The following is a 15201-nucleotide window of genomic DNA, read 5'->3' on the forward strand; positions in this document are numbered from 1 at the left end:
ACTCACACTTTCTGGTTCTTTTATTTTGATAACGAAGTTTCTCAATGCTTGAGCTACGCCAAAGTTTGGAGCAGTTTGATCACACACGGCTCCAGGAGGGGGTTCGTTTGAAAAACATTTCCTGGGGGCACTTGGTTTTCATTTAAATACTTCATTCCTCTCCTCCGTCACCAATTAATTTTATCCCAGGTATTTTTCTTAATAATCAGAAATTAATTACATGCAAAAATTCTATCCCCGACATGGGAAGACCTGCTATTTTTAAAAGCGCAAACCTCAAAATATTTTAAACATTTTGTTATATCTCAGGGTTAAGATGATCTTTTTATCTTCGTTCTCCTGCCACCTCCCTTTCCCCTGTTAAAGGTTAAGAATGAGCTGGATTCACGTTGCAACTGCAGGCTAAGCTTCGGCGGGGTCATCCCCACCCCACCCCTAAATTGGGCTAAGACCCATGTAATTCTCCATGAAAACTAACTCAATTAGGAGTCAAATTTGCCCTTTGTGGGAGACCCGTAGTGAGTATCCTAACACTCCTTCGCGATCACCCCCACGCTTTCTCCGCGATTTTTGCAAAGCACCTTTTTCTGAAGGACTTAGCTTCAGTCTCTCCGTCTGCCCCTTCGCCGGCCGCCTACCTGCCCCTAACTTCTTTCTCGCTCTCTCTCTCCTTTTTAAGCAGCCAAGACTCACTCTAGCTTTGGAGTCTGACTCGAGCCTTCTTTAGTCGCCTCCCAGAAAATAATTGTGGAGAGCTGGCGTTCGGCCGAAACGGTGGCTTCTGACTCGCGCAGCAAGCTCAGAACGCGTTTCTCTCCGCGGGGATCCGGGCCCACCGGGGCTCCGCGCCGCGCGCGCCACCCCTCGGGGTCGGGGCCGGCCTGGCTGCGACGTGACTCGTCGTCCACCGAGGCGGCGGCGGCGGCAGGGTCCGGGCAGACCCGGCTGGTTACTGCCCCTCTCCTGCGACGAATCAATTATTTTAACCATGGTTTGGGCTAATGATGGGTTCTGCTTGCTTGAACGCGGTGTTTATTTTACCTCGACCATCCCCGGGGAGGGGGCGTGCGCCGGATGCTGGAGTTGCTAATTCGAAAACTCTCGGGCAGGGGCAAGGTCTTAGGAGATGGGGGCAGTGAGCTCCACCTTCTTACTCGCTTGGTCCTGCCTGGGTGGGAGCCGAGGAGGGCGGATTCAGCCTTCTCCTGCGGGCGTCTGAGCGGAAAGGCCGGGTTCTGGGCGCCCAGGCGCACCCAGGACTCTCGCTCCCGGAGAGGCGCCTTCTGGAAGTCAAGTACGAGCGCGTCTCCGGCCCCGTCGCTTCCCTTCAACAGTGGTGGGACTGCCTAGTCTCGGATACGGCGGGCGCTGGACTCACGAGGGGAGAGGGGTGGATAGGAAGGGTCTCCGCTGGACTCTGGATGCAGCCTAGGTTACCGCTAGAGGGTGAGACGCCTAGTCAGACTCTAAGGTTCAGGAAGCCCGGGTGCCTCCAAGTGTTGTTTTCTCCTCTCTTCTGCAAAACCGGAAAATTCACTTAAAGTGCAAAATTGCTGGGGATGTGTCTATATGGGTAACGGGAAATAGCGGAGACGAGAAATTAGGTAATAACGTTAAGAGGAAAAATCGTCAGAAGTCTCCTCTGTGGACAATTCCAGCTACGTTTTTTGGGCCTGAATTAGACGCGGAATCGGCTCTGTTCTTGACCTGCCTGTGCTCGTGGGGAGACGCAGTCTGGACCCGGGGCCTGGACCAGGCAGGTTCATTTCCCATTGCGGTCTCCAAAACCCTCTCGATTTTTAATTCGTGCGTGTGTGGGTCCCGAAATGAGGGGTCCAAAGCGGGGTGGAGAGAGCGAAGCTCAGAACCTCCGCTCTGGGCTGAGTTCTGGTTTGGGGCGGGGCGCGCTGGAGGAGAGCCCGGTCGGCGCAAGGATCGAGCGCTCAGCGGTGCGCGCGGGGTAGAGGCCAAGCCTGCGTGGACGCGGACGCGGGAGACCGGCGCTCCAAGGAGAGCCGCCAGACGGTCGCCGCGTCCCTTTACGTGGACCACAGAGACCACCCCGCAATTATTTCTCTTCCTTCACCAAAAGCCCACCCCTGGCCGGAGGTCCCAGAGCGCGTGGACCCCCCACCCTTCGCCCCCGGCTTCTTCCTCCATCCTTACAGGCATCAAGCTGAACGAAGCCCGCGCGGGTTCCAACCTAATTAGCTCGCCGCAAGGCTGCCTCCTGCCACCAGCTCCTGCTGCAATTAGGACCGCGCCGGCAAGGGCGGGGGTCGGGCAGGTAAAGAGGGACCAATTTGCCCCGAGGCTTTATCAACAAGTGGCTTAACTAGGAATTTACGTTGACAACTCAGCACCTCCGTCGGGGCTCCGGTGGCGGCCCGCAGGGATGACAGGCTGAACTGTGGGGTTGGGGGGGGGGCGGCCCGAGACCCGGGAGGCCTCAAGCACCAAAGTCACACAAAGGCGGCCGCCGCCTGGGCCCCGCGCGCCGCTTGGATCGCGTGGACCCGGACACCCCGGGGCGCGCCGCGAGGGCAGGGGTCCCGGCCGGCAGGGGCCGGTGGGCGCTGGGCCGTCTTTCCCGGCAAAGTAGGTGGCCCTGTATATTTTTGTTCAAGTGGTGTTTATGTTAATGAAAAAAGGATGGAATTACAAACAGCCCGCCGATGGAGCTTCAGCCTCAGGCCCTCGCGGTGCTCGCCTCCCAGGTCCAATCAAAAGGCACTCACCCTGGGTCCCTGGGACTCTCAGCGGAACCTTCTCACTGGGTGAAATGATCCTGTGTCCTCCCTCCGCGCTGCAGAGTGGGGACTCTGTTTGCTATCACCCACCCCAACCACCACCGCCACCCTCAGTAGCACAGTCAGGTTTTGGGGAAGAAAAATCGCGATTCAAGTCCTGCAGCGTCCCTGAGAGCACCCAGACAAGTCCTTTGGGGCCGCCCGCTGGGGCAGATGCAGCTTCAAGCCTGCCCTGCTGTCAGCCTTTCCCTTGTCTCTTTTCTTTTAAAATAATATAATTACCCCAAGCTTTGACTTTTGCTTTCTGGCCCTGATGACTTTTTTGCTGGGGAAAAGCCCTTAACTTTCCAAAGGCCACCTCAGTTCACTCAGATCAAGAGACTGTTTTCTCCTTTTCTCCACACCCATCGCCCTCTTTTCCTCCGTTGACTGTCAGCACGGCCTGTGCTGGCTTTCACCTCCTTTTCCTTTAGCTGAACGAGAACCAGAGCAGAAAAAGCAGGGCCCTGTGGGGAGATGCCGGGAAGGCTCTCACTGCATTCGGGAGGTGTGCTGGACGGAGACAGTGATGCTGACTCGGGGATCAAAACCACATGCTTCCTCTTGGAAACTCACCCCCAGCCCTTCTCCAAACACTGTGCCCCGGGAGCCTGGCAGCTGTATGGTCAAGTGGGACCTCATCTAATCTCCTGGAGGGCTGGGCTGGGAGATCCCGGCTGTCGGATACATCTCTGTAGCTCCTCACCACGCTCTGTTTGCATGGATGCTGTTCCCACCTTCTGGATCCATTCTGCCCCTCCCAACTTTGTGTACAGGATGCCCAGAGAACAGTCCACCTGGGCTTTCAGCTTGGGGAACTGGAGCTACCAGCAGCATCCGGGCACCACACTCCGGGTTCTCAGTCTCTGTTCCTGGGTACTTCAAAGTCCACAGACAGTGCTCAGATAGGCTTTGCTGGCCAGGCTTGGCCCGACTCAGCAATCAGACTAGAACCCAAGCAGTAAAGAGGTTGTGGGACCCAAAGAGAGGAAACTTTTTCCAGGAAGAGGAAAATAGGGAGTTGTCCCTTAGCCATAGACTTTGCAGGTGGACTCTTCCCAGACTGGACGGAACACTGACTCCAGGTTTAGGTAGCTTGTGGGCAGGGGTGGGGAGGACTCACTCCAGGAGAGGAGGTAACTTGGAGTCTGTGCCCACTCCCTCACTCCGCCACTTCAGGGCTCCACGCCAACCCCTGGGAGCTGACTTCGGACCCCTCTGTTGGGTCTGGGAGGTTAGATCCTGGCGTACTTCCCGGGGCTTAGGTAATGGAGGCAGTCGAGCTGTTGGGGGTGGGGGGGTGGGTGCGGGTGTTCTTAAGTCAAGACCAAAGGATCTTGAGGTGGGAGGTGCACTGGGGAGAAAGCATTCCTGTAGCTTTCACTGCTGTGCAGAGTCCCTTTCTTACACACTGTCTCCCAAATAAGAACCACCAAGATGGAATAAATTGGGCCCAAGTCACGGTTATTGGCACTCCTTTCTTTCAAACGGTTACCATTTGTCAAAGCCCTCCGCTCAACTGACACTCCCTTGACGGCTTTTGTAGCCTTGACATTGAGCAGCGGAGAGAAAAATCCAAGAGGGTGACCGGGTGCAGCCTCCGCTGGCCGCAGGCCGGTATCCACCCCTCTCCTCCGGGGGCGCCGAGGTCACAGGCCACGTTTTTCACGCAGAAGCCGCGGGGTCGACGGCCCGGAGGCCGGTCGCTCGGCGGAGCCCCTGGCGACTTTCCTCCCAGGCTGCGGGCCGCGTCACCAAACGGTCCGCCTGCGCGCGTTTCTCCCTCTCCGTAGCCTTCAACAGGTGCCGGGCGCCCGCGTCCCGGCTGCCTTCTCTCCCCTCGCCCTCTCCAGCCGTCTGTGCTGGGAACACTTCAAACCGGTATTCAGTCTGTTGCGATTGGTGGATACGCGCATCCCAAGCTGAATGCCCAACTAACCGGCCTTGCCTTCTGCCAAGGGGAAGCAGAGAGGTGGGAGGGTAGTAGGGGCTTTTTTCTGAGGGGCTTTGGAAAGCACGGTCCAGGCAAAAAGAGGGAGTTAGTCGCCAGAGGGCCACTCTCCATGCTCCAGCAGCCGCCCAAATCCACGCACACCCAAGGGCTCCAGGCGGCGCTGACATGGACCGCATGGCTGCACTTGGCTCCTGAGCCTTCGCCCTCCTCGGCGGCCCAGGCGCTGCGGGAGCCGCTTTCTCCGCCGCACCACTTTCTCCGGGGCTGGCGGATGCCAGATGCCGAGCCCTGAACTTGCCTGCGAGCTGGCGGGGACCCTTCTGCGCGTCCCAGCCATTTATTCCATCCTGCAATTAAACCCGAGGTCAAATATCTCCTTAACGACGCTATCAGGCCAGCGGCTCATTATGGCGTATATTTAGCCATAAACTAGGGGTTGTAGCAAGGAGGAGATGAAAATTATTGTGTTCTGGGAAAGAATCCTTTTAGCAGAAACCAGAGCTGTTATTTACCAGGGAGAACTAAGTACAGGCTCCGGCTTCTAGGCGACCCCAGGCAGGACAAACTGCGCTGCCGGCCCTTGCTGCCTTCGCACCGCGCCCCTGCCCCAGGCCCCCACCGGCTTCCCAGGACCCAGGAGGCGCCGCCCCAGGGCGCAGGGAGCTGCACTGCAGAGGAGCGACATGAATGTGCCTGCGGAATGGTCGGGAGTTGGCGGGTGGGGTGTGGTGTCAGAGCATGTGGCTTCTAGAGTGATTCTCTTTCTCCTGTGCAGCATTAGGTGGGTGACCTAACTTCTCTGCACCTCAGTCGCCTCATCTGTGAAATGGGGGAGAAGTAACACCTTCTCCCTCGCAGCTCAGGATAATAAGTCTGACCCAGGAGGGAGTTTAGTAAATGATGGTCCAAAGAAAAATCATGAAGACGCTGATAAAAAAAAAAAAAAAAAGCAACTTCATAGGGTGCTGGAATGAATGAGTGAACGAAGGTAAGGCTGGGGAGACTTGGCGTCCGGGGTTGAATGCGCCCAGTTTGAATGAGGCGCAGACCATCACCAGCTGTGCTTCCATACACGCTGGAGATGCTCAAGTTGGCCCTTGCAGAGCTGAGGGGACAGAGTGTGTGGGTCGAAGCCACCTCAAATTGAGCCTCTCAGGAAATGACCAAGTGACCCACAGGCTACAAATATTTGGACAAATGAAACAAGGGAGTCCCCAGTCTAAATGTTTGCCCAGGGCCTCCGAGGGAGGAGATTAATCACAAGGCTGGTGGGCCCCCACTACCCAGGCCGGGCAGGTGTGTCCTAGGGAAAAGTGGCCGTGGCCCCTCACCCACACTGGCCAAGGCCCAACTCCCCTGGCCTCCGGCCTGGGCAGGACACCAAAATCCCATCCCTTCCCCCATGGACATCTTGCCCAGAGATTCTGGGAGCTCCTGCCAGAGGGATGTGGGTTGTGTTGGGGCAGGAGCAGATCCCTAGACCTTCCTGTTGAACACACATATGAAATGTGCATACACACACACATATACATGCATACACACGTGCACACACACACATCGAGCAGCCAGGTCGCCCACTCTACCTCCCCTCTGCAGGCCTTCACTGGCCCAGGTGCAGTCCTGTCAGCTCAGCCACCTCCCTGCTCCCATGCTGCCCATCTGCAGTGAGACAGCAGCCAGTCCTGGGGGTCCCCCTGAACTTCCTGGAAGGGGGAGGGGCGCCAGCACCCCCCAGTCGTGGCCACTTCCAGAGGGGAGTGCTGAGTGCCAGGCCACGCTCTCTCTCACAGCTCGGTAATCATGGCCAGGCGCCACCCACCTCTGAGCCTCTGTTTCTCCTTCCTGTGTTAGCACTCAGGAGGCCAGGCCGGCTACCTCTCACATTGGACGTCAGGCCCTCCTTCTCAGTTTGATCAGCTCTCTGAGGCACCAGCCCGTCACCCAGCCTGTCACCTTTAGGACGCACACACCAGGCACTGCATAGACTTTTGCCCCTGGGTGATGCGGATCCAGGCTTTTCCAATGGCACAGGGAGAAATTCACTACTTAATCACAGGCTTCCCTGGTGGTCCAGGGGTTAAGAATCCACCTTGCAATGCAAGAGGTCCCTGGTCCCAGAAACTCCATCAGGCCGAGGAGCTGCTTACCTCCAGGCACCACAACTATCTGAGTCTGTGCTCTCAGAGCCCAAGAGCCAAAACTGCTGAAGCCCTCCCACCCAGAGCCCGTTCCCTGCTACAGGAGAGGCCACTGCACTGAGAAGCCTGTGCCCTGCAATGAAGAGTAGCCCCCGCTCGATGCAACTGGAGAAAGCCCGCACACAGCAACGAAGACCCAGCACAGCCAAAAAAATAAATAAATCTTAAAAATACTTAATCCTATGGAGTTCTCATTAAATGAGATCACAAGATGTAACTTTTGTTGGTCAATTAATATAAATATACGTATGGTCTATTGCTAGGGATCAATGTGCTTTAAAAGCTGGAGTGTCTCTGGGCTGCACGCTGTATTACTCAGGAACTCCACAGAGCAGAGACGGCAAAGAATGACACAGGCGGTAAAGGCGGATGAGCATCCCCAGATGTGTCCCCTCATAGTCACTGGCCTCAGGTGGGTCCCAAGGCAACAGCTTAGAGAGGCTGGAGTTGCCTTGGAGACAGGCTCACTGTGCAGGGCTGGGCTCCGTGCTGCCATTCAGGTTGTGTTGCTGGGAGGGTCTCCATCCAACATGACAAATACATTCAGCTTGGCATGGAGACGCTGCTGCCCAAAACTTTTTATTTCATTAGAAGTGTGTTTACCGTCCGGCGGGCCAGCTGCTCGGGTGAAGAGCCCGGCCTACGATATACAATCCTCCAGTTGTGCTCTCCAGGCCTTTGAAATGGTGACTCCTGCACAAACTAAGTTCGTTCTGTTCAGAAGAGTGTTTCTATGCTTTCTTCCCCTGCAAGAGTTGAGATTGAATGCCTGCCTTGTGTCAGGCTCACTCAAGCAGCGGAGGAAATAGCAGAAGATCCAGAAGGATTAGGCTAATGAGACAACATTTTCCCTCTGGGGTTATATTTTGGTCTGTTCTCTCTCAGGTTAGCCTGGGTTTCTACAGCTGACCTGTAGGGAGACCGGTGCTGTGCACAGACTGACGCTGGCCACTGGGAGCCATCATCTCAGTTAGGACACCAGAGTGATGGCCCCAGGACAGCAGTGTTCGTGGAGCACTTCCTGTGCATCAGGCGCCACGCAGAGTGTTGTTACCTCCTTCAATCCCCCGAAGAGCTTTCTGAGAGCGACTCTGAGAGGACTGCTCCCATCCTGCAGATGGGGTCGTGGAAGCCATAGAAGGCCTGGCTCGTCCCATCACAGGTTTCCGAATGACAGAGCCCAGGGCCAACACAGCCTCTGGCTCCAGAGCCTCAATCCCTGGGGTCCTGGCTGTCCACTCACAACCACTGACACAGACCCTCAGATGCAGGGTGAGGAGCTGTAGGTGGTGGTGCAGAGGTTGAGGCCTGGCACAGGTAGGTTTTCAAATAAACAGCCCACTTTCCATACCGTGTTCAGAGTTTTCCAAGCACAGTGGACTTTGGACCATCCTAGAATCACTCCTGAAGTTCTAAAAATTGCTTTCTAAAAAACTGAGTGTGAGCATGGATGTGCTTGTTGATGCCTCAGAGGCATCTGGAACATGTGTTCTTGATGAGGGGACTTTTCCAAACTGGGAAGACGTGACCCAAATTCGAAGACAGCTTTGGGATGCAAAATGCTTTGTCTGAGCAGCAGTTCGTCACCGTCTAAACCAGCTCCATCCTTGTCTTTTAAAGAGACTGAGTGAGGTGTGTACCGATGGGGTGCGCTTCAGAGTAACCCGGGGCCGGGGGGCAGGGGAGGGGTGGAGACGAAGCAGGACTGGGCAGCAGTTGGGCAGACGGGGCTGGGCAGAGCATTTTCTTCACTTTTGTATACTTGATGATTTTTATGGTAGAAAAATTTCTTTTAAATTAAAAATCACCTTGTCCTCATAGGGACCAACATAGTGGGGTGGGGAGTGGAGGCAGGGAGCAATGCAGAGCTCAGTGATAAGGTGTATGTATGTGTGGTGTGTGTGTGGTGTGTGTAATATACCACACACATGACATACGCACACACACCACACACCACACAAACACACACCACATACACACCACACACACACTACACACACACCACACAAACACACACCACACACACACCACACACACACTACACACACACACACCACACACACACTACACACACACACACCACACACACACCACACAAACACACACCACACACACACACCACACACACACATACCACATACACACACCACACACACACCACACACACACACTGCACAAACACACAGCGCACACACACTACACACACTACACGCACACCATATACACACACCACACACACACACCACATATATACAAGCACACACGCACAGAGAGAGATGAACAGAAAGGAATCGTAGACACTTAAAGCTAAAAGGGGACTTGACATGGTTTCCTTTCCTTCTCCCATTTTACAGTGAGACATAGGGAGCCCAGAGAGGGTAAGAGGCTCATCCAGGCTGGCACAGCAGGCTCAGTGGTGGTGCCAGGACTAGATCACATGTGACACGGATTTCTGCCACTCCCTCATTAAAAAAAAGCCAAAAAACCATGTCATGTAGCATAAGAAAAGGATTTTGTATTTGCTGTTGTACAGAATGGTCAGAGTGGCCGGTCAACCAGGTCTTGTACTAAACACCTGGGTAGGAAGGTGAGCAGTGGACTTGGACATTCTGAGCATCTGCGTACTTCTTGGTCTTGTGCCCAGTTTCCATGAGGTGGGCTGGGGCCTCCCATGTTTCTCGGGATGTTTTGAAATCTGCTGATTCATCTGTATAAATGTGGAGGCTGTACACTGCACTGTCATAGCTTTTCATCTGCTTACACATCCCAGCCATGACGACTGATGTGACGATATCCTCCAAGCATTTTACATAGAATGGGGCTTAACACGGGGGATCTGGGCCTCCAAAATGACTGGACAGCCTAAAGGAGTGCATTCTAGCGGGGCCTCTAGAACCGACTTTCCGAGAGCTGCATCCTCAGCTCAGACAGGAGGCAGGGGGTTGCCACTGGCTCAGCTGAATTCAAGGGTGGCTGTGCCTAGGATCAGATTGGGAAGCCGCGCCCATTGCCTCCCACCCCCATCCTCTCACTCCCACCCCCTGGACGCTGGGAGCTGCCACACCTGCAGAACCCAGCAGGAGCCAATCTGCTCCAGGCTGCCTCCTCTCCGTCTCTGGCTGCATCTCATTGGCTGAATCTCATTCGCAGCTAGCACTTTGGATGCAAGGGAGTCTGGGAAATGTAGTTCCTGACTCTCTGGATCAGGAAGATGCATATGAAAAGGGAGTGGGTACTGGGAGCCAGCAACACAGGTCCCGCCCTCTGTGTCCAGAGAGGGCTCTGTTCATAGTTCTGTGTCACCATTCCATCCACTAGCTATCCATCTATTCATTCAAGAGATGTGCCAGACGTCACTGAGGTGGTGAACACGGAACTTCCGTTCTCGTGGGCAGACAGTTAGTAGCAAGAAAGGACACGCCAAACAGGAAAGCTAGTTTCAAACAGAATGAAGTGCAGTGAAGATGGAAAACCAGGCAGTGAGATGGAGTGACGGGAGAGGAGGGCTCAGCTGAAGTCAGCAAGGCCTGATGACAAGGAGGCCATCCTCAGCAGGGGCAGAGGCCCTGACACGCAGCAGGGGGATGACTGCCATGGTCCTCCCCAGGAGGCCAGCGTGCCTGGAGTTAGGGAAGAGGGAAGCAGAGAAGGCTGCCAAAGTAGAAAGAGAGGAGAAAAAGCGGGCAGGGGCCAGAGGGATCCTGCCCATCTAGTGGGACTCAGAAAGTGCAGGTTTTGTCCTGAGTATGGTTCAGTTCAGTTCAGTCACTCAGTTGTGTCTAACTCTTTGCGACCCCATGGACTGCAGCATGCCAGGCCTCCCTGTCCATCGCCAACTCCCGGAGTTCACTCAAACTCATGTCCATTGAGTCGGTGATGCCATCCAACCATCTCATCTTCTGTTGTCCCCTTCTCCTCCCGCCTTCAATCTTTCCCAGCATCAGGGTCTTTTCCAATGAGTTAGTTCTTCATATCAGGTGGCCAAAGTATTGGCGTTTCAGCTTCAGCATCAGTCCTTCCAATGAATATTCAGGACTGATTTCCTTTAGGATTGATGGTAGGATCTCCTTGCAGTCCAAGGGACTCTCAAGAGTCTTCTCCAACACCACAGTTCAAAAGCATCAATTCTTCAGCTCTCAGCTTTCTTTATAGTCCAACTCTCACACCCATACATGACTACTGAAAAAATCAGTAGTCTAGATGGACCTTCGTCAACAAAGTAACATGTTTGCTTTTTAATATGCTGTCTAGGTTGGTCATAGTTTTTCTTCTAAGGAGCAAGCATCTTTTAATTTCATGGCTGCAGTCACCATCTGCAGTGATTTTGGAGGCCCCCAAAATTAAATCTGTCACTGTTTCCATTGTTTCCCCATCTATTTGCCATGACGTGATGGGACTGGATGCCATGATCTTAGTTTTCTGAATGTTGAGTTTTAAGCCAACATTTTCCACTCTCCTCTTTCACTTTCATCAAGAGACTCTTTAGTTCTTCTTCCTGAATATGGTGGTCAACTGTTGAAGGTTTTTGGCAAAGAGAATGGTGGTTTTAAAGCATATCTGAAAATTCTTCACTCCCCCTTCTCCCAGAGGGATGGAGGTCTGGATGCCCCTCCCTGGAAGCTGGGCAGGACATTGAGGCTGCCTCAAAGATAAAATGTGGCGGAAGTGAGATGGGTGATGTCCAGGGTAGGGGAGCAAGGGGGCAGCTTATATGGCCCGCTGAGGACACATGCCTTTGAGCCTCAAGTATCCTTGAAGGGAGTCAGCTCCTCAGAAGCCCTGTGCTGGAGACACTGTGTGGAGAGGCCCCATGGAGACAGGAGGCCCTGAAGCCCCCGCAGCTCCAGCCCCCGTGGTTCCAGGCTCCCAGCCCAGGGCCCAGACCTGTGAGTGAAGGAGCCGGGGGATGACCTCACCGGGCCCCCATGGAGCCTCAACCACATGAGAGCGCCCGACCAGAGCCGTCCGGCCTGCCCTGCTTGGCTTTCCCACCCACGGACCCTGTGAGAAATAGTAAAGCCACTGCACTTTGGCACGACCTGCTGCACAGCTGTAGATTACCCAGAAAAAGTCTCATTTACATTTTTCAAGTAAACTTTATATTGAAATAAAACCTCCATACCTAGAAGTCCACAAATCAGCTGGACGGGTTTTCTCAAAGGCAACCTGCCCCCAGAGGCCCCTCGTGCCTCTTCCAGTCACCCCCACCCCCGACACACACACAATGGACTGGAGTCTGTGCCCCCAGGTTCCTTACCCCCAGGGTGATGGTTCACGAGGCGGGGGCTGTGGGAGGTGATGAGTCCACTCGCCCCCCGCCTCCGGGGTGTCTGGGACACCCCGTGTGTACACATGATGGACCACGAGGCAGCAGAGAGAGCCTGCCTCACGTGAGCACGGCTTGAAGGGGCCACACAGTACGGGGTGTGCCCCTCTGACCCGGCGTCTGTCTGCCCTCCGCGCTGTGTGTCTGGGGCTCACCCGGGTGGTTGCCGGGAGCTGCACGGCTCATTCTCCCCCATGGCTACACGGCATCCCGTGGTGTGATGGGACCTGGCTCTGAATTCCTTCTGCTGTCGCTGGATGTCGTGCACTTGGTTCTACATGGAGTCCATCACCCGTAGGGTGACTGTTTAGGATGTGCCTTTTGGTGGACATACGTGTGCATCCGTGGACCTGTTTCTGTGTCTCTTAACAAGTAAGAGACCATCCTACATGTAGTAGCTTAAAACAATCACCGTCTTCTTCTTTCTTGAGGTTCTGTGGATGGACTGGGCTCAGCTGGGCAGCTCTTCCACTCCCTGTGATGCTCCACTGCATCACCCGGGCTGGACACCCAGGCTGGCCTGCTCTCCTGGCTAGTGCTGGGAGCCCAGATGAGAGTTTAGATTGGAGCGCCTCAGTTCTCCTCCCTGTGCCCTCACCATGTGGCCCTGCGTCTTAACCGTAGGTGCCTGGATCCTAAGAGGAGAGAAGTAGGGGTTTCCAGCCTTTGTAGGACCTAGGCTCAGATGTCCAGGACCATCGTCCTATTGCCCAGAGCAGAGAGAGGGCCAGCTGTCCTGGATGGAGGGCTGCCCTGTGCCTCCAAGGGGGCTGGCACTGTCAAGACTATCTTTGGAGCTTACGAGTGGACTGTGGGTTAATTGGCACTGGAGAAGGCCCACTCTGGTCACTGTGGGGAGTGGCCTATGAGCTCAGTGTCCACCAGGACTCTAGAATCCCTTCCTGGCCTTTCTCACCTTGACCTCAACCTCCACATTAAAGGTTGGCCCTCTCGGGGTCCCTGACTATGAGCAGAGAACAAGTGTCCAGACTCCCACAGCCTACATCCTGACTGAATAAGATGCCTTCATGGAAATGGTCCACACTGTACCCCAAACCCAGATCCTGCAGTCCAGCAGCAGTGTGGGCATAAACTAAGTCTCATGTCTGTCCAGTGTGGAGCAAGTTAGACTGTTCCTCAGCGTGGAGCTTGGGAAACCTGGAACGAGGGGTGGCATAGATGTCCCTTTCCAGGGGGATGGACTGGACCACAGAGCTGTGTGTATGTAGTAGAGCGTATGCAGTGCTGAAACGGTGGAATGGAGCTGCTCACAGCCACACGAACGGCTTCCAAGCGCAGGACCCTCAGAACCAGGGTGGAGGCAGTGGAGCATCCTGAGGTGGAGCTCAGCCTCTGGAGCTGTAAGGCAAGAGTCCAAATCCCCACTGCCTCACTGACCATGACCTTGAGCAGGTCACGTATCCTCCTGGGTGCTTACGCCCTCAAAATATGCAGGACAGTGGGCTCCTGTGTGGATGGCTGCTCCTCGCTGCCCTCCAGGGCCGTCCCCATGGACAGGGTGGGGAGAGAGGGGTGTTGCTAGGATGCTGAGTGCTCGCCGGAGGTGTGGAGAGCCACCATCTGGTGATGGAGACAGCACAGCTAGGGCGGCCCCATAGCCTGGGACGGGACTGTCGTGCCTGCTGTCTTAGTTTTTTTTTTTTTTTTAATCCAGCTTAGACAAAGATGGGCAATAAGGGTAGTTTTAAAAAAGATATAAAGACTTCCACTGGTGGTCCAGTGGCTAAGACTCCACCCTCCCAATGCAGGGGGCCTGAGTTTGATCCTTGGTCGGGGAGCTAGATCACACATGCTGCAGCTAAGACCCGGTGCAGCCGGAAAAAGAAGAGAAAGACACACAGAGCGGAGAACGCACGGAGAGATGCAGGGCGAGGCCGCATGGCGGCAGAGACAGAGGTCGGAGCGTCCGCGTCTATGTGCCGGGCGGGCATCGTGACCGCACCAGCGGCCGGCAGGGGGAGAGGCCGGGGGCGGTTCCTCCAAAATGACCAGACTTATGCACACCTGGACTCTAGACTCCCCCTCTGGACCTGTGAGGGAACACATTTCTGTTGTTCTAAGCCCCCCAGGTAGCGGTGCTTTGTTTTGGCAGCCCCAGGAACCCGTACAGATTTAAGTATATAATTTTGTGTGTATTTGTTACATAAATGATATTTGTAAATCTTTGAGCAGTGAATAAAATTCATTAAATTGTGTTGTAAAAGAAAAAGATAAATAATGTTATCTATACATTTTCTAAGCTTGTAAAGAAAAACATCCAAGCCTACAGAAAGTTCCTCTTGTTTTAATTATTTCATTCCTTTAAACAACAAACAATGTGGCTAGAATAAACAGATCTTTTTTTCCTCGTGAAACAAACAGAAAGGGTTCAATGACTTAAATAGGTAAACCATCCCGCCAGCGTGGAAACCGGGCTCGGGCTCCAGACAGAGTCGTGTGTGTGGCAGCATCTGAGGAGTTTGGGGCTTTGCCCGTTTCGTGGGAAGGGAGCGGGGCCTTTTCCGAGAAAGGCTCCCCAGCGCGCTGGGCTCCCTGACTGGCTCAGGGTGTGAGCCGGCTTTAGAGCTGCTCTGCCTCCCCAAAGCCGGCAGCCTCCACCGTCTAGACAGGACTCTGTTCCTGGGACCCTATCTGTCCCTGAGTCTCGGGCCACAGCCGTCAGAACTTCCAGTGGCTGGCCCTTCGGTCTGGAGCAAAGAACATCCACCCATCCCACTCACCAGCGCTCCTGGAGTTTCCCCGGGGACCTCTTGTCTGGCCTGAAGGTGGGAAGGTGTCAGAAAATTCCAAGAAAGTTGCTCTTACTGTTGGGAGTTGGCAGCAATGCTAAGGGGATGCTGGAGGTCTGTATTCCTGTCTTGAAGAGAAGTCAAGGGCACCGGAGCAGGATGCCCCAGGAACAGGAAAGAATGA

This window comes from Moschus berezovskii, chromosome 22, assembly GCF_049115385.1.
Source record: "Moschus berezovskii isolate FMDL1 chromosome 22, NW_MosBer_1.0, whole genome shotgun sequence".
Lineage (NCBI taxonomy): Eukaryota > Metazoa > Chordata > Mammalia > Artiodactyla > Moschidae > Moschus > Moschus berezovskii.